Here is a 21,753-nt window from a genome sequence, read left to right as displayed (position 1 = left end):
CTTAAAATGTACTGTGGCCATAACTTTTGCAGTTTGAGGTGTGACAGCAAAACTAGCACAAATTTCTTTTTCCTTCACAATTTCGCAGATAGAAGAGTTGTTCTTACCACAGGTCTTAGCAACCCCAGCATACAATTTTTTTTTTCTTAAGTCAAGAACTTTCACCTCTTCACTTAAAGGAAACACTTTACGGCCTCTCTTTGGCATATGAGTCACCAGCATCACTACTTTTGCACTTGGAAGCTTTATTAAGTGAATAATTATTAAGTAAGATAAGGGTTACTTGAATACAAGCATTGAGATACGGTGTTGTTCTGATAACTGAGATGGCTACTAAGTAACTAATGGGCAGGATACGCTGGACAAAGGGATGGTTCATGTCCCAGGTGGGACAGTTCGAGATTTCATCATGCTGTTCAGAGGGGTGCACATTTTAAAACTTGTGTATTGTTTATTTCTGGAATTTTCCATTTAATATTTTTCGAACTGCGGTTAACCGGGGGTAACTGAAGCCGTGGAGTGCGGAACCTGAACTAAGAGGGGACTGCTGACTACTGTAGTTTGAAAAATGAGAGGACGACAGAGTTTTTAGCAGCTCTGTTTTGCTTTCTTTGGGCTTGGCTGTTTCAGTTTCCTAGTTCTGGGGTGTAGGGACTTCAGTCTTAAAAGCTATGCTTTTCATAGTGGGGCCAGCTCTTGTCCTTCTCCAGAAAGATTTTTTTTAGGTTGAGGGAAGTTGCTGGTGAGAAAAGGCATAAAGCTTCCTGTTGGTTCAGGTTCTGTATATCCCCTTGCACGCATGGAGACTAGACTTTGTTTCCTCTAAGAAATACAAATGTGAAAGATGAAGCAAAAGGGTTTTTTTTTGTTTTTGTGTGTGTTTTGTTTGTTTTTTACAAAGTAGAAATAGTTTAGTTACGTGAAGCCAGTCTTGTTTGGGTAAGGCTGTTAGCTAGTACCCTAGAGGAACATGGGTAAATAATTCTGCATTGTTAAAGAAAGAACACAATGGCAGGATTGCAGACCAGGTACCTTGGATGTGAACATTGGCCAGAGGATCCATGCTTTATACCACTATGAAAGTGGATAGGATAAAAATCCTTTAAATCTGGGGCTTCCCTGGCAGTCCAGTGGTTACTACTCCACGCTTTCAGTGCACGGGGCACGGGTTGGATCCCTGATCAGGGAACTTAAGATCCCACATTTGTCACGGCTGAAAAATTAAAAATAAATAAAAAATAGGGAAAATTTATTTTTTAAAAAATCCTTTAAATCTGTTTTGAAACCATTTTTAAGACAGTCTTAAAACAGAATGGAAAATGTCTCAAAGCAGATTTAATTCAACAATTTCAACTTTTTAAATTATCAGACTAACTTAATATTATTGAAAGTTTGAAAGGAATAATCACCCATAATCCTGCCATTATAGCATTATTATTTTTATGCAGTTGCCATGTTTTTATATGTATTTTAAGGTAGTTGTGATGAACGGGTACATTTAATTTTGTAGCTTTTTAGAATATGTTACTTTTTAAAATGTGGATTTGTAATGTTACTCAATAATAAGATACCTTTTTATTTAGTTGTCATACAGTAGCCTGAAAATAGATACAGGCTGGTGAAGTGATTCCATTCCTTGAAGTAATACAGGGATTTCATTTGTCATGGTTGTCTGTGAGTTGCTGCCAGTCTTTGGGGATGGGGAAGAGAGGAATGTCAGGGCAGTTTACATCAAGGAGGTGGGCAGGAAGCTGTGGTATCTCTTCTACTCTTGTCGCATTGGTGAGAACTACGTGGCTCCACTTAGCCGCACAGGAGGCTGGAAGGGAGAAATAACACAGTAGGAACGTGCTGTGCACAGCTTTCTCCACATTGTGGGCTTCCCTAGGGTGGTTTTTATAGAACTGGGATTACTGGTCCAAAGAGTACGAACATTTGAATAGAATATTTAATTCTACATTACTTTTGTAAAGCAGCCATTTCATTACTCTGGAGACTGACCAAAGGCCAATTGCATAAAGCTTTGAAAAGTGTAATGCTGTCGAACTTGGAGTAAGAAAAATGGGAATCTCTGGCATTCTTGGCTGGGGCTACGCACATTCCACCCTACTCTCTCCCAGCTCGGTTGGCATGAGGTTCTGCCAGCAAGAAGCAGGCTGTGAAGACCTCACCTTGAAGAGGGCTCAGCTCTTTGGAGTGGCGGGTGTTGTTGCTCAGTGGCATTTTCTGTGGATGTGGATTTCAGAGGTGCATGGGAGGGCCAGTGGCTCCGCTTATATAGCAGACTGCAGTACTGTTTGGGGCACATGTATTCCTGGATGAGGCTGAGCATAAGCACAGAGAAGATCTGAGCAGGCCCACGGTATTCATATACTTTAGACTGACCCTGGAGTTCTGTGCATGCACCTGGGAGATGTGAAAGGGCCTGAGGAAAGATAAACCTGGGGCAAACTGGAAAACAGACTGAATTTCCCAGGAGCTCCCCTACCCATGCACATACCCATCAGCAGAGGTGGGAGCCTCACTGGCTAAAGGTGTTTGAGCATAAGCTCTGTCCAGTCACAAGTTGACCGTGAAATTATGCAAAGCTGCAACCCCTCAGGAAGTCAGGCTTAAAAATAAAAAGATACATTTAAACCAAGACTGAGCAGAGACATCAGTGGTGGCATATCACAGGGAGACAGAGTTCACATATTTAGCCCAGACGTGATACCAGACAGAAACTAAAGTAAGACAGCAACAATTAGGGGGAAAAGAATCAGAATTCAGAGTTGCTGTATTATATACAATCCATAGGTTTAACAACAAAATTACAAGCCACGGAAGGAAACAGGAAAAAAAGTGTGACTAGTGCACAGGAAAAAGGAGCGGTCAAAAAAAGTGTCTCTGGGCTTCCCTGGTGGCGCAGTGGTTGAGAGTCCACCTGCCGATGCAGGGGACACGGGTTTGTGCCCCGGTCCGGGAAGATCCCACATGCCGCGGAGCGGCTAGGCCCGTGAGCCATGGCCGCTGAGCCTGCGCGTCTGGAGCCTGTGCTCCGCAACGGGAGAGGCCACAGCAGTGAGAGGCCTGCGTACGACAAAAAAAAAAAAAAAAAAAAAAAAGTTAAAATGGAAATTCTAGACTTGAAGACTACAATACTTGAAATGAAAAATTCACTACAGGGTCTCAACAGCAGTTTTGAGATGCTAATAAAAAGAATCAGTGAATTTAAAGACAGACCAGAAGATATGATTCAATCTGAAAAACAGAGAAAAATGATTGGAGGAAAATGAACAGAGCCTCAGGGTCAAGCATACAACATAGGCGTAATGGGAGTCTCAGAAGGAGAGAGAAAGGTGCGGGAAATAGCCTTGTGGGAAGCTTTCCAAATTTGATGAAAACCTTTAAACTTCACATCCAGAAGCTCAGTGAATCTTAGTAGGATAAATATGAGACCTGTGCCTAGACACAACATAGACAATCTTGTTGAAAGACAAGAGAAAACCTTGAGATCAGCAAGAGGAAAAGCACTCATTGCATACAGAGGATCATCAGTGGCTGCCTTCTCGTCAGAAACACTCGGGGCAGTGGGACAGCACACCTGAAGTGCTGAAAGAGAAAAAGCTGTCTGTGAATAATTCTATATTTAGCAAAGCTATCATTCAGAAACGAGGGTGAAATACATTCCTGTGCAGAGACTGAGAGAATTTGTGGCAAGCAGACCTGCCTTACAAGAAATATGAGAAGTTCTTAAGGTTGTCAGGAAATGACACCAGATGGTAACTCAGCTCCACAGGATGAAATGAAGACACTGGAAATCTAAATATGTAGGTTAATATGAAAACTTGAAATACATTTTTTCCCATTTCTTAACTTTTTAAAAAGGCATTGAATTGTATCTAAAAACAAATTAAGTACCTGTAACATTTCATCCCACCCCCCCACCTCCACCATGTTATAATTCATTCATCCCAGTTGTACACAAATTGTTCCCAGCTGTTTGCCTTTTGGTCTGTACGATCTCAAAAGTTTTGGTTTCAGGACCCCTTTCCACTCTAAAAACTTGTTGAAGACTCCAAAGAGCTTTTGTTTATAGGGGTTTCGTCTATTGATATGTTTTTGTATTAGAAAATAAAATAGAAGAATTCAAATACTGTTCATTTAAAAATAACTGTAATACCAATTGCATGTTAACATAATGTTTTTTAATGGAAAAAAATCTATATTTTCCAAAGCAAAGAAAGTTAATGAGGAGAGTGGCATTGATTTACACTTTGCAAATCTCATTAGTTTGGGCTTAATAGCAGACAGTCTGCTTGGAACTTGTTGCTTTGGCTAAAGTACATGAAGAAAAGCTGGCCCCGCTCGTTGGAAAAGAGAGGGGTACTGTCGTAGCCTGTCCTTGTAATTGCGGATAGTTTTCTTTGATATGAACCAGAACTCAAGAAATGGTAGTTTCTGAGAAGTTAGTTGCAGTGTGGGATCTAAAACATTATCAGTGAATTTTTTGATTCATTGTTACATTAAACTTCGTTCCATTAAAACTCATTCCTGTTTAAAGGATAATGGAATAAAAAGTTTGCTCTCTGAAGTAATACATTTGGAAAAAAACTATTAGGGTAATCAAGTATTGCATAAGAATGTCTTTTGAAAGGCTTTTCATTAACTAGCATTTGAGATTTCTAAGTTAGGACTTAGTTTAAACTCCTGGGAGCTGGAATCACAGATTTTCTCTGTCATTACTAGGGACTTGATTTAAAGCTTAGTTACAGCATCATCATCACCACCATCATTATTGTAAAAGTAATACCTCCTTGTGGTAAAATTAAAAAATTCAGAAGGGTATAGAATGCAGTTAAGGAAACCTTTCCTTCCCAGTTCCCCAGAGGTAAGTAGTGTTTATAGTTTCTTGAAGGTTTTTTTGCAAATTTGGTCACATAAACACCTTGATATGTATTACAAGTATATATAGGAAAATCTTTTTTAAACACATGGGATCATAATAAACATTGTTCCGTAAATACACAAATCTTGAGCATCTTTGTATCAGTATAGTAGGTATGTCATTCTCTTAGAGACTGCCTAGTATGTATGTTACTAGATTGGTTATTGGAAGAAAAAAATTTAGTAATAAAGTACCACTTTTAAAATTTGTTCCCACTTAAGTATTGTTCCTGATGCATTATTAATATTTTTATTGGTCAGATACAATAAAATCAGCTGCAAAATGAAATTGCTTATCTTGCAAAAAGTATGCAGGTTTTCATAAAATTCATGGGTGTGACATTAAAAAATTCAACGCTATTGACAGACTGCCAACTGAAGATCTCAGATGATAACATACTGGATGTCTTTATTTTTATTTTTTTAACATCTTTATTGGAGTATGATTGCTTTACAATGGTGTGTTAGTTTCTGCTTTATAACAAAGTGAATCAGCTATACATATACATGTATCCCCATATCTCCTCCCTCTTGCATCTCGCTCCTACCCTCCCTATCCCACTCCTCTAGGTGGACACAGAGCACCGAGCTGATCTCCCTGTGCTGTGTGGCTGCTTCCCACTAGCCATCTGTTTTACATTTGGTAGTGTATATAAGTCCATGCCACTCTCTCACTTTGTCCCAGCTTACCCTTCCCCCTCCCCCTCCACGTGTCCTCAAGTCCATTCTCTACGTCTGCGTCTTTATTCCTGTCCTGCCCCTAGGTTCTTCAGAACCTTATTTTCTTTTTTTTTTTAGATTCCATATATATGTGTTAGCATATGGTATTTGTTTTTCTCTTTCTGACTTACTTCACTCTGTATGACAGACTCTAGGTCCATCCACCTTACTACAAATAACTCAATTTCGTTTCTTTTTATGGCTGAGTAATATTCCATTGTATATATGTGCCACATCTTCTTTATCCCTTCATCTGTCGATGCACACTTAGGCTGCTTCCATGTCCTGGCTATTGTAAATAGAGCTGCAACGAACATTGTGGTACATGACTCTTTTTGAATTATGGTTTTCTCAGGGTATATGCCCAGTAGTGGGATTACTGGGTCATAATAACATGCTAGCTGTTTTTTAAGGGAGCCTGATTCGATTGCAGTGACTTTTGATGCAGATGATTAGAGAGAGACCCTTAGGAAAAATGGATGAAGCCATTCAGTACTTTTGAAAAGATGATCATTGTGATTGAGAAAAAAACATGAAGGATGTATTATATTATGTTATCATACAATTTTGTTGAAAAGCTTACACTAAAAGGTAAAGTCAACACGATTCTGTTTTTTATTCTTAGAGTTTGTGCATAGTTAAAATTATAACTTACATCTTGTTAACTATAACTTAAACTTGTTTTTATATTTGTTATTTTTCAAGTCAAAATCTTGAAAATCAGTTATTATTTTCAATTTTATAATTACATTTTGGTGCTTAGCTTGAGAGAGTTCACTAAGTGGCCTTTCCCCAGTATCAGTCATCTCCAGAAGACTAGGAACTCATGAATTGCAGTGCATGGATGTACTTTAACTTAGGTCCCTGTCAATTAAGATATTTAGGCTAGCGAATTCCCTGGCAGTCCAGTGGTTAGGACTCAGTGCTTTCACTGCAGGGGCCTGGGTTCAGTCCCTGGTGGGGGAACTAAGATCCCGCAGGCCACGTTGGTGCACCCAAAAAAAAAAAAAGATATTTAGGCTAACAGTATTTTTTTGTGCCTCTTATAAACAGTGCTGCAGTGAATGTCCTGTGCACATATCTTTACATTCCAACGTATGTCCATGGTATACATTTCTGTGAGGGGAAGAACTTGGGTCGAAAGCTACATGCATTTACAATTTTGCTAGCTCCAAAAGGGTTGCATCAATTGACATTCTCACTGCAAAACTGTGTATACTTCACAGTGTATTCCTTGTTGCCCAGATCTTTTCTTAAGTTAGCATAGTGAGAGTTTGTACAATGAGTTCAAATAGTGAAAGATGAGGTGTTACTGAATTCTGTTTAGTTCCTGAGATTTGGATGGCCAGAGTCGGGACAGCCTGGACAGTGAAGGGTCCATCTGAAAACTGATCATACTCTGGTCCCTGAGTTAGATGGTTAGAGAGTTTGAATAATGCAGAATTCCAGCTGTTTCTTTCTTCTGTCATCTCCACACCCTCACTGGCAGTGAGGTATCATCAATGTTTTTGTTCTTGATAGCGTGATGGGTTAAAATAAAAAGGTGTCTCATTAGGTCTGTTTCGCTTCTCTTTAGTTATAAGTGATACTATGCATATTTTTATTTGAATGGCATTTATATTTTAAAATAATATGTAAAATATCTTCTTGTATCATAAGAGTGATTTTCCACCATTAGGGAAATAAATTCGTTTTATAATATTACTAATATTTTATCGAATTTCTTTTTACTTTTTATGGTAATTTTTTGTGTGTGGTAGTTTTATTTAGTGAAATGTATAATTTTTCCCCTTTTAAGGCTTCTGGTTCTATGTCATAGAGTATTATCTGCTGTGCCTCAAGATAATAGGTCTTTCATGTATTCTCCTACAGTCTTCTACATTATTCTTTCGATAATTCTATTAACACAGTTTTTTGTTTTTTGTTTTTTTGCGGTACGCGGGCCTCTCACTGTCGTGGCCTCTCCCATTGCGGAGCACAGGCTCCGGACGCACAGGCTCAGCGGCCATGGCTCACGGACCTAGCCGCTCCGCGGCATGTGGGATCTTCCCGGACCGGGACACGAACCCGCATCCCCTGCATCGGCAGGCGGACTCTCAACCACTGCACCACCAGGGAAGCCCCCACAGTTTGTTTTTCATGTTTTGATCTTTGCTCCATCTGTGGAATTTATTGTGGTGTAAGGAGTAAGGCAGAAATCCAGCTTTTTTCCTCTCCTTACTATCCAGTTTCCCCTAAATTGTTTATCAACTTACACACCTTTTCCCCCATGTATTTGAAATGCCGCCTTTATCGTGTGTGAAGTTGTTGTGTCTGTTTGGTCTATTGCTGGGCTCTATTGTGTTTCAGTGAGCGTATTCATGTGCCAGGATTAAACTGTTTTAATTACAGCTTAATAATATTTTAAAATATGTAATAGGACTATTCTCCGCTCTTTTCTCTCCTACCTGATTGTGCATGCATGGTTATTATCCTAGAAGAATTTATCATTAGTCAAAAACTCCCCTCTCACTACCCGTAAAATATCCTGTGGGTGTTTTTACTGGGATTGTTGGAATTTGTTGTTTGGGCAAACTGGCATTATTAGAATTAATGCAGATAAAGTGGTTAGAGCAGCGCCTGGCAGAGAGTAAACAGTCAGAAGAGACCAGCTGCTGCGCTGGATGTACTTTCCGCGCTTTCAGTGTATTCACTCCCTCCCTCTTGCTCTGCGCTTCAGGGGGCTGACCTTTATGGACGGCCTCATCAGGGCTGTCTTGCCACTGGCTTCTTGTTGAACTTGGCAGGACTGGTAGGAGATGGGAGGGTGGGAGGGAAGAGAGGTTAGGGTGTATTTCCCAGCCTGTCACCCTCTTAGCACCGTTTGTCTCCCGAAGGCTCACCTTCTGCCTGATGTTTCCTTGCCCATAGTCAGAGTCCTCCCTAGGGTCTGGAAGTAACGGTGGTAACAGCTTCCTGCTGCTGTTGCTACCCTCTGGGAGCTTCACCCTGCCCAGTCCTTAGTAAATAGTTCTTTCATGAATTTCTCCTCAGTTACTCCTTGAAGTGTGTCATCAGTTTTCCTGCCAGGAGCCTGACTGATACAGCTGCTCTCATCCTAATACTGAATCTTTCTATTCTAGTCTTTTTTGAGATCCCTCAATAGAGATGAAAACTAGAGTCCATTATCATTTTTGTTGTTTATACTCAGGTTTACTTCTCTTTGGTTGCAATTGTAAATGGAATCTTTTCTCTCATTATGGTTTCTGTTTGTAAATAGACAAACTATTGATTTTTGTATGTTAATTTTGTCGTCAGCTGCATAGTGAGTTTTCTAGTAGCTTTTCAGTGCCTTTTCTTGTTTATTTCATAATCACTTGCAAATAATGATAACTTTGCCCTTTTATCTTTACTTCGTTGGGAGTATTTATTTGGGAATGGTTGTTTATTTTATTCAAATGCATTTTGGGGCATTTGAGATGCTTAAAGTTTTTCACCTTTGATCTACTAATTTGGTAAATTATCCTAAATTATCTAAAATTAACTTACTGTTATATTCCTAGAATGGTTCTTACTTGGTTAAGGTATATTATTCTTTTAATGGTTCTACTTGCTAGTATTTTGTTATAGGACTTTTGTAGCAATATCCCTTACAGAAAATTATCTATAGCTTTCTCTCCCCATCCAGTATCATGTTGCAGTAATAGTACTCTATTGGTATCATTCTTGTATTTTTTGAGGCAAGTCAAGAACAGTAAGGCAGCAAAGAAAAGAAAATTTTTTTTTAATACAAAGATTTTTAAAGCAGTGAGGAAGTTAACTGGTTACCAGGGAAACTAGCATCATACATTGCTAGTTATAAGGATGTCTTTTGTATCAGAGTGGAACAGAATACAATTGTTACAAGACTTATGATGTGTCTGTAATGAAGTGGTGGCACATAATACCATCTTTCACTTAATAGTTCTTTCATCTACTTTGTCTCATACTGTGAAGAGAAATGGGTAGGTATTAGCCCCGTTTAACAAATGTGAAGGTTTAGGTTCAGAGAGGTTGCTGCTTGCCAGAGGCATAAGGCTAATAAGGTTGACCTCTAGACCTAGAAACCAAATCTTTTGACTCATGGCCAATGCTCCTTTACTTCATTATCTTTAAGAATAGAGTTAATGCAGTTTCACGGGTCATATCACGTACGTATTTCAAAATGGGAGAGATTTTGGCTTAGATTTTATTTTCAAAATGATTATGTGAATTCATCACTCTTCTTATAATGCATATTATAATTCATTTTCTGTCTGCAACATCTTCTTGGGGGTAGTGTCAGAGAACAAGGTTATAACTTTGTACTATAGATAGTAGCACAGAATCATCCGATTTAAAAACTGGAACTATCTTCCTACCTGCAGAGAATTATATAGGCTCTACCTGGATACAAATGAAATAAAAATAGTGTCTTCTTGTGTTCATGAACAAAAAACACTAAATTTCTTCCTTTTAAAAGCATAAATTGTGTTTTTCTTTATTACTAAGGTAATACATGTTCATGATGGAAAATTTAGGGAAAAAAATAGTCATGCAAAAAATATAAGAATCATCTGTAATTCTACCACCCAGAGATGACAGTGTGAACATATTGGTGTCGAGCTCAACAATCCTAGTATCTGTCTATCTAAATATATTCTCTCTTTCTGTCTCTTACTGTGCATAATGTTTTATAATCTTTTTAAATTTACATTATCAGTAATTTTTCATATGGAGTATTTTATAGCAGTATTTCAGATACTTGAGGTTTTTTTTTTCTAAATAAAGCCTTATTAGAAACCCAAATATATGCAGTATTCCATTGGTAAATGCTAATTTATAGCTTCATTATGGGAATAAAAAGGTTGGTTTAATGAACAGAAAATTTGAAATTGGGTTGTATCCAGTGGCATGCTGGGAAGTGTTTATAACGACTGGATCTCTGAGTTGTGGTGTTTGCCAGTTTCTGTAGTGTCCTTACTCTTAGCATGGTTGATATGAAGCTCTCGATGTAAAATCAATGAACGAGATGTTGGGACAAGTGCAGAACTGGCTGTCTTGAGCCAGTGTGCGCAGACTCCAGCTCACCACTCGTTATACAGATAGAGTGTTGTTAGTTGCAGGTAGCAAAAAAACTAATTCCAGTTTCTGCAAACAAAAGACTTACCAAGAAGACTCAAGAGTGGCTCCAGGGCGGCGGCGGATCCCGGCGGGCGACGGGAGTCGGCACCTCTGGTGTCTGCCCCTGGTCCTGAGGCGGTGGTGGACGGGCGTTCCAGGATGGCCTTCATGGAGAAGCCGCCAGCCGGCAAGGTCCTGCTGGACGACACGGTGCCGCTGACAGCAGCCATCGAGGCGAGCCAGAGCCTGCAGTCCCACACGGAATATATCATTCGGGTACAAAGAGGAGTTTCTGTAGAAAATAGCTGGCAGATGGTTAGGAGATACAGTGACTTTGATTTGCGGAACAGCAGCTTGCAGATTGCAGGCCTAAGTCTACCTCTTCCTCCCCAAAAATTGATTGGTAACATGGATCGTGAGTTCATAGTTGAGAGGCAGAAAGGTCTTCAGAGCTATCTCAACGCTATCACCACAAATCATATCTTGTCTGATTGTGAGCTGGTTAAGAAGTTTTTAGATCCAAACAACTATTCTTCAAGCTATACTGAGATTGCCTTACAACAGGTTTCCGTGTTCTTCCGATCAGAACCAAAGTGGGAGGTGGTGGAACCATTGAATGACATAGGTTGGAGGATAAGGAAGAAATATTTCTTGGTGAAGATTAAAAATCAGCCAAAGGAACGGCTAGTGTTAAGCTGGGCTGGCCTTGGTCCTGACGAGTATCTGCCAGATAAAGATTTTCAGTGTCTAATCAAACTTCTGCCGTCTTGTTTGCACCCTTACATCTATCGTGTTACCTTTGCCACAGCTAACGAATCCTCAGCATTGCTAATTAGAATGTTTAATGAAAAAGGAACTTTGAAGGACCTGATCTACAAGGCAAAACCAAAAGAGCCATTCCTAAGGAAGTACTGCAGCCCTAAGAAGATTCAAGGCCTTGAACTTCAGCAAATAAAAACATATGGGTGGCAAATATTAGAGGTACTAAAGTTTCTCCACGACAAGGGATTCCCTTATGGGCATCTTCATGCTTCCAACGTGATGCTGGAAGGGGACGCTTGCCAGCTGCTGGACCTTGAGAATTCCTTGTTGGGCCTTCCTTCCTTCTACCGATCTTATTTCTCACAATTCAGGAAAATCAACACATTGGAGGGTGTGGACGTCCACTGCTTTGGCCACTTACTGTATGAAATGACTTACGGACGACCGCAGACTCAGTGCCTGTACACTCCTTCCCTCCTGCACCGTCTGTGGCTGTGGTGGCCATGTTGGAGTCTACGCTGTCTTGTGAAGCCTGTAAAAATGGCATGCCCACCGTCTCCCTGCTCTTACAGATGCCATTATTCAGTGATGTTCTGCTAACTACTTCCAAAAAGCCACAGTTTAAGACCCCACAAAGTTAAAAGAGGCATTGAGAATTGCCAAAGAATGTATAGAAAAGAGGCTAATTGAAGAACAGAAACAGATCCACCAGCATCGAAGACTGACGAGAGCTCAGTCTCACCATGGATCCGAAGAAGAAAGAAAAAAGAGGAAGATCTTAGCTTGAAAGAAGTCAAAACGATCTGCTGTTGAAAATAGTGAAGAGCATTCAGCAAAATACAGCAACTCCAATAATTCAGCAGGATCTGGGGCCAGCTCACCTCTCACATCCCCGTCATCGCCGACTCCACCCTCCACACCAGGGATGTCCGCGTTACCCCCACCTCCTCCACCTGCGCCTCCGCCACCAGCAGCTCCCTTGCCTCCTGTGAGCACAGAGGCGCCCACGCAGCTTCCGCCCCAGGCTGTGAATGGCGTGAGCCGAGGGGCCTTACTCAGCTCCATCCAGAATTTCCAAAAAGGAACTTGGAGGAAAGCCGAAACCTGTGATCATAACGCTCCTAAGATCGGCTAAAGCTTTGTGTTTACACTTGGAGGGAAAAGTTGTTTTGTTTTTCCTTCCACCTCCAACCCCTAAAGTACCCTCTATCTGGATGAATAATTGCTGAGCCAGTACAGTCACATACGACTTCGCAGATGCTCATGTAAGAGGCTTTTCAAGAGGGAAATAGTCTTCAAGTAGAATAAAGTCAGGCTGGCATTGCTGCCTTAAGAAATAGTTTGCTCCTTTGTTACGCTTGTGAAGGAGTCTTGCTCTTCCTCTAATGGTCATCTTTTGGTGGCAGCAGCATATTGGAATCAATTATTTCCACCAACAGAAGGAAGTGGACAAAAAACAAAAACAATGACAATATACAGTCACAGCGGTGAATGGCCTTCGTGTTGCAGTCCCTCCTATACCATCAGACAGCTCCTAGAAACGTTCCTCTCATGGTTCATTTCTCTATTCTAAAGCATTTTCTGGTTATTTCTTAGGTAACTCCCATTTCATCCTAGACATTAACACTGTAGCCCAAAGCATAGTTATGTCGCTGAGAGTCAGAGAAGCAACTGAGTTCTTCATTTTCCCTTCAAGTAGAACGGGAAAAGTTCATAACAGTCTCTTAAGTTCAAACAGGAACTCCATTGTGGTTATAGAACTCAGGGCTGCTAAAGGAACTACTCTAGATTCTTAGTTCCTTTTAGTATGTATCGAACGGACAAAAAAATGTTGACATCAGAAAAAGCTCTTGCCAATTAGAGGATCTTCTTAATCCTCAGCAATTAAGTCAAGTTTGGCATTTGTGGGGATGGGTTATTATGCAATACAAGTACATCTGGCAAAATCAGTTCTGATTTTCCAAAGATTTATCCAAATATATCATCTTTTTAATGTTACTCATTTATTAGAAAGATCCTTTATCCTATGATTTGCTTAAACCCTTAAATAAATTACACTTTAAAGGATTATAAATAATCCATCTAAAAATTCAAGTTACACACATCAGTGTTGATTACTATGCAGAGAGAATGTCATTGTGTATAGTTTCATGTAATCTGTGATAAATGTTCAGCTGTATTTTTATTAAAATAAACCATGTCTAGAAAATGAAAAAAAAAAAAAGAGTGGCTCCAGATTTGGTTAATTCAGCAGCTCAGTATCATCATTACTGACCCAGGTTCTTTCTTTCTGTTTTGCTAGCTTCAGTATGTTGGAGTTGTGCTCATGCCATGGCTGCACAGTGGCTTTAGTAGTTCCATGTATTCAGACATAACAGCTTCCAGAGGAAGAAATGGGCTATCTTTCCTTTTGTCTCATTTTAAGTTTAAAGAAACCCATCCCATGAGGCGCCCCACCGCAGACTTTGCGTCACACCTATTTTACGTGGCCATTTCTAACTCAGTCTCTGGCAAGAGAGATGGACCCAGTATGACTGGTTTGGACCAGTCAGGGCCCACTCTTCAGGGCTGAGGCTGCCCGCACTTCCCTGAAGCACATGGCTGCCCAGACACCTGAACAAAATGTTGCTTTAGGAAGGAGGGAAGGAGAGGTGGATATTGAACATACAACCAACAGTGTTGTCTGCACAGGACTGTGGATGGCTCTTCCAATCATATTATCAGCTTCGATATTTATTTTTCTATTTTATTTTGAATGTGTGATAAAATTTTTCATTCATCGAGAAAAATTGCAAATATTAACAGTATTCTTCTCAACTCATTCTGTGAGGCCAGCATTACCCTGATACCAAAACCCAACAAAGACCTCTCAGGAAAAGGAGACCACAGACCAATATATCATATGAATATGGACACAGAAATCCTAAACAAAATACAAACTGAATCCAGCAACATATATAAAGAATTATACAGCCTGACCAAGTGGGATTATCTCAGGAATGCAGGGTGGTTTGATGTTCAAAATTCAATTAACGTAATAACCGTATCAATAATAATACACCCAGAGAGCTAGGAATAGAAGTGAACTTCCTCAACCTGATAAAGGGTATTTATGAAAACCCATAGCTAACATCATACTTGATGGTGAAACTTTCCCCATAAGATCTGGAACAAGGCAGGATGTCCAGTCATGTTACTTCTATTCAACATTGTGCTAGAGGTTCTAGCCGGGTCAATTAGGCAAGAAGAAGAAAAGGCATCCAGATCAGAAAGGAAGAAGAAAAACTATTCACAGATGACATGATCCTCTTTTTAGAAAATACTAAGGAATTATTAGAACTAATAAATTAGTTCAGCAAGGTTGCAAGATGCAAGGTTAATATATAGAAATCAGTTGTTTCTATACTCTAGAACAACTGAAAATGAAATTAAAAACAATTCCATTTACAGTAACATTAAAAAAAATAAAATCCTGAGGTTGTTTGTTTTTTTAATATTGAGTTGTATGAGTTCTTTATATATTTTGGATATTACCCTTATTGGACATATCATTTGCAAATACCTTCTCCCATTCAGTAGGTTGCCTTTCCGTTTTGTTGATGGTTTCCTTTCCTGTGCAAAAGCTTTTTAGGTTGATGTCCCATTTGTTTATGTTTGCCTTTGTTGCCTTTGCCTGAGGACACATCCAAAAAAATATTGCTAAGACCAATGTCACATCACATACTTGTCTGTTTTTTTCTAGAAGTTTTATGGTTTTAGGTCTTACATTTAAGTCTTTAATCCATTTCGAGTTTATTTTTGTATATGGTGTAAAAAAAAAATGGTCCAGTTTTATCCTTTTGCATGCAGATGTTCAGTTTTCCCACTATCATTTGTTGAAGATGCTATCTTTTCCCCATTGTATATTCTTGCCTCCTTCATCGTGGATTAATTGAACACACGTGCATGGGTTTATTTGGGGGATCTCTATCCTGTTGCATTGATCTGTGTGTCTGTGTTTGTGCTGATACCATACTGTTTTGATTACTGTAGATTTGTAGTATAGTTTGAAGTCAGGGAGCATGGTACCTCCAGCTTTGTTCTTTTCTCTGAAGATTGCTTTGGCTATTTGAGGTCTTTTGTGGTTCCACACCAATTTTAGGATTATTTGTTCTAGTGCTGTGAAAGAGGCCATTAGTATTTTTATAGGGATTGCATTGACTTTGTAGATTGCTTTGGGTAGTATGGATATTTTAACAACGTTAGTTCTTCCAGTCCACAAGCATGGTATATCTTTCCATTTATTTGTGTTGTCTTCAGTTTCTTGCATCAATGTCTTATAGCTTCAGAGCACAGGTCTTTTACCCCATTGGATAAATTTATTCTTAGGTCTTGTCTTTTTGATACAAACAATCTGGCTGACAAATGGAAAGAGGACGCAAATAGGCATTTTTCCGAAGGAGACATACAGATGGCCAACAGGCACATGAAAAGATGCTCAACATCACTAATCATGAGGGAAATGCAAATCAAAACCACAGTGAGATATCACCTCATGCCTGTCAGAATGGCTTTCATCAGAAAGACAAGAAATAGCAAGGGTTAGTGAGGATGTGGAGAAAAGGAAACTCTTAAGCAATTTATTTAAGGGTCGGTGGGAATGTAAATTGGTGCAGCCGCTATGGAGAACAGTGCGGGGGTTCCTCAAAAAGTTAAAAATAGAACTACCAGGGGCTTCCCCGGCAGTCCAGTGGTCAAGACTCCACACTCCCAATGCCGGGGCCCGGGTTCGATCCCTGGTCGGGGAACTAGATCCCGCATGCAGCAACTAAGAGCTTGCATGCCACAACTAAGAGCCTGCATGTTGCAACTGAAGATCCCACGTGTGCAACTAAGACCCAGAGCAGCCAAATAAATAAATAAATACTAAAAAAAAAAAAAAGTAGAACTACCATATGATCCAGCAATTCTACTTCCAGGTATTTATCCAAAGAAAACAAAAACAATAATTTGAAAAGATACATGCACAGAAATATTCATTGCAGCATTATTTACAATAGCCAAGGTATGGAAACAACCTAAGTGTCCATCAACAGATGAATGGATAAAGAAAACATGGTGTTTATTTTTATACATAGATACATATATATATATGTTGTGTGTGTGTGTGTGTGCCACACAGTGGAATATTACTCAGTGCTGAAAAGGAATGAAATCTTGCCATTTGTGACAGCATGGATGAACCTAGAGGGTATTATGCTAAGTGAAATAAGCCATACAAAGAAAGATAGATACTGTATGTTTTCACTTATATATGGGAATCTAAAAAACAAAACAAATTAACAAATATGAAACAGACTCACAGATAAAGAGAACCAATGAATTGGGTGGGGCGATAAGCAAAATAGGTAAAGGGGATTAAGAGGTACAAAGTACCAGGTATAAAATAAATAAGTCACAGGATATAATGTATAGCACAAAGAATATAGTTAATATTTTAATAACTTTGATGTGTAATGTATAAAAATACCAAATTACTCTGTTGTACACCTGAAACTAATATAATATTGTAAGCTAACGATACTTCAATTTAAAAAAAAAGAATGAAATACTTAAGAATAAATTTAACAAAAGAAGTGCAAAACATCCTCTGAAAACTACAAAACATTTAAAGAAATCAAAAATCCAAATAAATGGGAAAATACCCTATGTTCATGGATCAAAAGATGAAATACTGATAAGGTGGCAGTACTCCTCAAGTTGATCTATAGTTTCAGCCCAGAATCTCAGCTTATTTCTCTATAGAAATTGATAAGCTGACTTGAAAATTTATATGGAATTTCAAGAGAACCAGGATAGCAATAAACAATCTTTCAAAAAGAAAGAACAAAATAGGACTCACACTTCCTGATTTCAAAACTTACTACTACAAAGGAACAGCAGTCAGGACAGTGTGGTACTGGCACTTAAGCTTGCAGTACTTACCTTTCATACTTATAGACATATAGATCAATGGAATGAATTGAGAGTTGAGATAGAAATCCATGTGTCTTTGATCAACTGAGTTTTGAGAAAAGTGCCAAAACCATTCAATGCGGAAAGAGTACCTTTTCAGTAAACTGTGGTAGAACAACTGGATAGCTAGCCGCATGCAAAAGGATGAAGCTGATCCTTATAAGTTAAAATGGATCAAAGATCTCATTTTAGGAACCGAAACTATAAAGCTTAGATGAAAACATAGGGTGAATCTTTATGACTTTGGATTTGGAAAGGATTCTTTGATCTGAAAAATGCATGAGCAACAAAAGAAAAAAATAGGTACATTAGATTTCATCAAAGTTAATTATTGTACTTCACAGTACACTATCAAGAAAGTGCAAAGACAACCCACATAGTGGGAGAAAATCATATACCTAATAAGGGAGTCATTTCTAGGATAGAAAAGGAACTCGAGGGACTTCCCTGGTGGCATAGTGGTTGGGAGTCTGCCTGCCAGTGCAGGGGACACGGGTTCGAGCCATGGTCCGGGAGGATCCCACATGCCACGGAGCAACTGGGCCTGTGCGCCACAACTGCTGAGCCTGTGCTCTAGAGCCTGCAAGCCACAGCTACTGAGTACACGTGCCACAACTACTGGAGCCCGTGCTCCGCAGCAGGGGAGGCCACCACAATGAGAGGCCCACGCGCCACGGCGAGGGGTGGCCCCTGCTTGCTGCAACTAGAGAAGGCCCGCGTGCAGCAATGAAGACCCAACACAGCCATAAATAAATTAAAAAAAGAAAAGATAATGCAATTAAAAAATGGACCAAGGGTCTGAATAGTCATTTCTCCAAAGAAGATATACAAATGGCCAAAAAACACATGAAAGATGCTCCAACATCTTTTCCATCAGGGAAATGCAAATCAGAACCACAATGGGAGATGACTAGAATTAAAAAATCAAGATAATAAGTCTTAGCAAGGGTGTGGAGGAATCAGAACCCTCGTGCACTGCTGGTGGGAATGTGAAATGGCACGGCCTCTTGGGATAGCAGTTTGACAGTTCCTCAAGATGCTAAACGTAGAGTTACCACATGACCCAGCAGTCTCACTTCTAGGTATATACCTAAGAGAAAGGAAAACCGGGCCCCACAGAAATTTGTACATGAATGTTTATATCAGTAACAGCATTATTAAATAACCAAATGGTAGAAATACCCTGAATGTTCATCAACTGATAAACAGACGAAAAGTGTTATGTCCATAATGGAATATTATTAAACAATAAAAAGGAATAAATTTCTGATACATGCTACAACTTGGGTGAACCTCGAAAACATGCCGAGACACAAAATAAGCCAGACACAAAAGGTCACATTGGGTGTGATTCCATTGGATTGCTGTAAGGATAGAAACAAGATAGGTCGTTGCTGTGGGCTGAGGGAGGGAGAATGGGGACTGACTGCTCATAAGTATGGGGTTTCCTGTGGGAAGAGAAAAATATTAACAGTGGTGATGGTTGCACATATGTGCGGCTACACTGAAAACCATTGTACTGTGTATTTAAATGGGGGAATTGTATTATTTGTGAACTGTATCTCAAGAAAGCTGTTTTAAAAATCTTAACAGCATTTTATTTAGAGGTTTCCTTGCAGTTTCAGAATATTTTTAAATTAATGATCCAGAATTTTGAAGGAAAAATAGTTGGAAATGTTAGTCTCAATGTATTGTCAGCAATAATATCTAAAATTTTGTCCATCTTGTTTGTCATAAATGTAAAGTCAGAAAAGTAAGCCAAAGTTGTACTAAGCATTAAAATAATAATATACAACCCCAGTGTGTTCTTACACGTTCATCTGTCAGTATAAAGCTGCTTCGTTTTAATGAAGATATATGCTGAACAGATGCATCTGAGCTGTGCCTGGCATTTGCTTATGGAGCCTGGTTCCTTTGGTGGAGCACAGTTTTACACAAGGAGCCACGCACAGGCACAAATGGAAAAAGAGGTTAATTCAGAGCCCAAACTTTTCTAATCAGTAACACGTGTATGAAACAGTCATATCCATATACAGAGACGCCAGAGAATGGCCTAATTTAAGATATATGTGAAAAGATGTTACTCTGGGAGCATAAATTAATATTTTGGTAGGGGTCCCCAAAGAGTTAACATTTAAATGTTTGAATATGTGCATTTTTTGAGAAATGACTCACATACCATTAAATTCACCCTTTTAAAATGTACAGTGTGCTTTTTAGTGTATTCACAAAGTTTTGCAATATTGTACACCTTCACTACGATCTAATTTCAGAACATTTTCATCACCTAAAAAAGAAACTCTACCCACAGTCATTCCTCACTCCTCCCTCCCAGCCCCTGCAACTAGTCATCTGCTTTCTCTCTGTATTTACATATGGAATATGTGCATTGTTTTTACTACAAATTTGAAATAGTTAAAAGTATCCAAGAATTAAATCTTTTTGAAGACAGAACATTTATGTTTTATAGCATTCACTTTAAATGATTGTAGGTAGTCCATATTTCACTTTAGTAATCAACCAGTCAGTCCATTACGGTAATTTCCTTAAGATTATTTCCTAGAAGTGGTATGACTAGTTAAAATATTAGGTGTAGATTAAAGCCTTTTGATAAACATTGCCAAACTACCTTCCAGAAAGCTTATTATCAATTTATACTCAAACAGTAATGTAAGAAAGACTCATGTAAGTTGTAAAGTATAATAATACAAGTAACTAAATTTGTATATAGGGAGAGAGGTTCATAACTGCCTTTCAATTAAATGTTTACTTGTCTAATTTTGAAAATTGTTTTCTCCTCAACACTTCAGAAACTTTTCAGTGAACAGGAGTCATAATTTTTAAATCAATTTTACTTGAAACATTACCTCAAATTAGGAATGCAGCTGCATAGTACCAGTTTGTATTCCAGGTTCAAAACAAGAAACTCTTTAAATATATCTTATTCATCAGTTGTAAATTGCCTGTACTTTATGTAACTGGCTCTTAATTGTTCATACAATAAATCCTTCAGCTGTATCAAATTACATATTTCAGTTTTTTTTTTTTTTTTAATGCTTCCTCAGTAAATCTTGAAATAAGCCATTTGGATGGCCCAAATGACTGTTTATTTTTCTCTTTATACAACTACATGTTGGAGGTGTTAAAACCGATGTGGCTTTCCCAAGTGGAAGGGAATTTATTCCAGATAAAGGAAATGAGTTGGGTATAGGTGTGGCAGTTGTCATGTCCAGGCTGTGATCAGGAAATTTTGTGAGCAAATTATTTGGTTGGAATTGGGGTACATAAAGGGTGAAAATAAGATAATAAGGTTAAATTTGTGCCATAAAAGGCAAATATTAACTGGTTTTCTGTATCTTCTTGTTAATAAAAAAAATGCTGCTAATAGGGTATAGGGGAGGATGTATGATAAGGTGCTGTGTATGCAGTTTGATGAGAGGGTTAAAGATTTTGTGCTCTTTGGAGTGTCACCCCTTTTAACCTTGATCATATAGGTTTTTCTTATCATATCAGTTTTTCGCATATCAGCTTTTCCCCCTCAGTTTTATCAGGGTTTTTTTTTTTTTTTAAGCGATGTGATGGTGTGCTGAAGGGGGCACATCTCTTTCAGAAGTGTGTGTATTTGGGTGAGGATGAGGAGGAAGGGGGAAGGGCATGCATACACGCACACCTGGCCTAATTGATAATGGCAAATCCCAGAAGAATCTCGGATTTGGGCAAGGGATTCATGAATCCACATGTATTTGCAATAGTAAACTTAAAAAAACAGACTCATACATATATATATATTATTACTTTTCAAATATAAGTAGATATACCTGTGATTAAATAAAATTCATTTACACATAACTACTGAACTCTCAGTGTTAGATCATTTTGTATTTTCTCGATCAGTGCATATGTTTTGTATTCTTTTATGAGATGGTCAGTCATATTAGTCAGCCACAGAGGAGACATGGGAAAAGCTCACGAAGAAACAAGGTGTATTATGCTCACGGGTCCTAGAGACAGGAGCCCTGGTACGCCACACAGGGCCACGTGGGAGAACTCCAGGGTGGTCAGAAGACAGAAGACAGGAGTGAAGGGAAAGTTAGGCCATGGCCTCTATGCAGGTTTCCTAGACAAAGGCAAGGCGGGGCAGAGTGAATCGTTCAGAATTGGTTACTTTGAATCATTTTGCAGGCTTTGGGCTACAGGAGTGGTCCCTAGTTGCCTGGTACCTGACCCTGG

General features: G+C 39.0%; 1 protein-coding gene and 1 pseudogene across 1 annotated transcript in view; both read left to right on the top strand.

Moving 5' to 3' along the window:
- The window catches only part of PDE7A (phosphodiesterase 7A), a 113,889-nt gene that overhangs the window by 23,001 nt on the left and 69,135 nt on the right, over positions 1–21,753 (top strand). The gene's annotated exons all lie outside the window — the stretch shown is intronic.
- On the top strand, positions 10,895–12,974 carry LOC115854971 (PX domain-containing protein kinase-like protein pseudogene; annotated as a pseudogene).

The sequence above is a fragment of the Globicephala melas genome, chromosome 17 (genome assembly GCF_963455315.2).
Source record: "Globicephala melas chromosome 17, mGloMel1.2, whole genome shotgun sequence".
Classification (NCBI taxonomy): domain Eukaryota; kingdom Metazoa; phylum Chordata; class Mammalia; order Artiodactyla; family Delphinidae; genus Globicephala; species Globicephala melas.
Note: the sequence above shows the minus strand (reverse complement) of the source record. Positions and strands in the feature narration are given on the sequence as shown.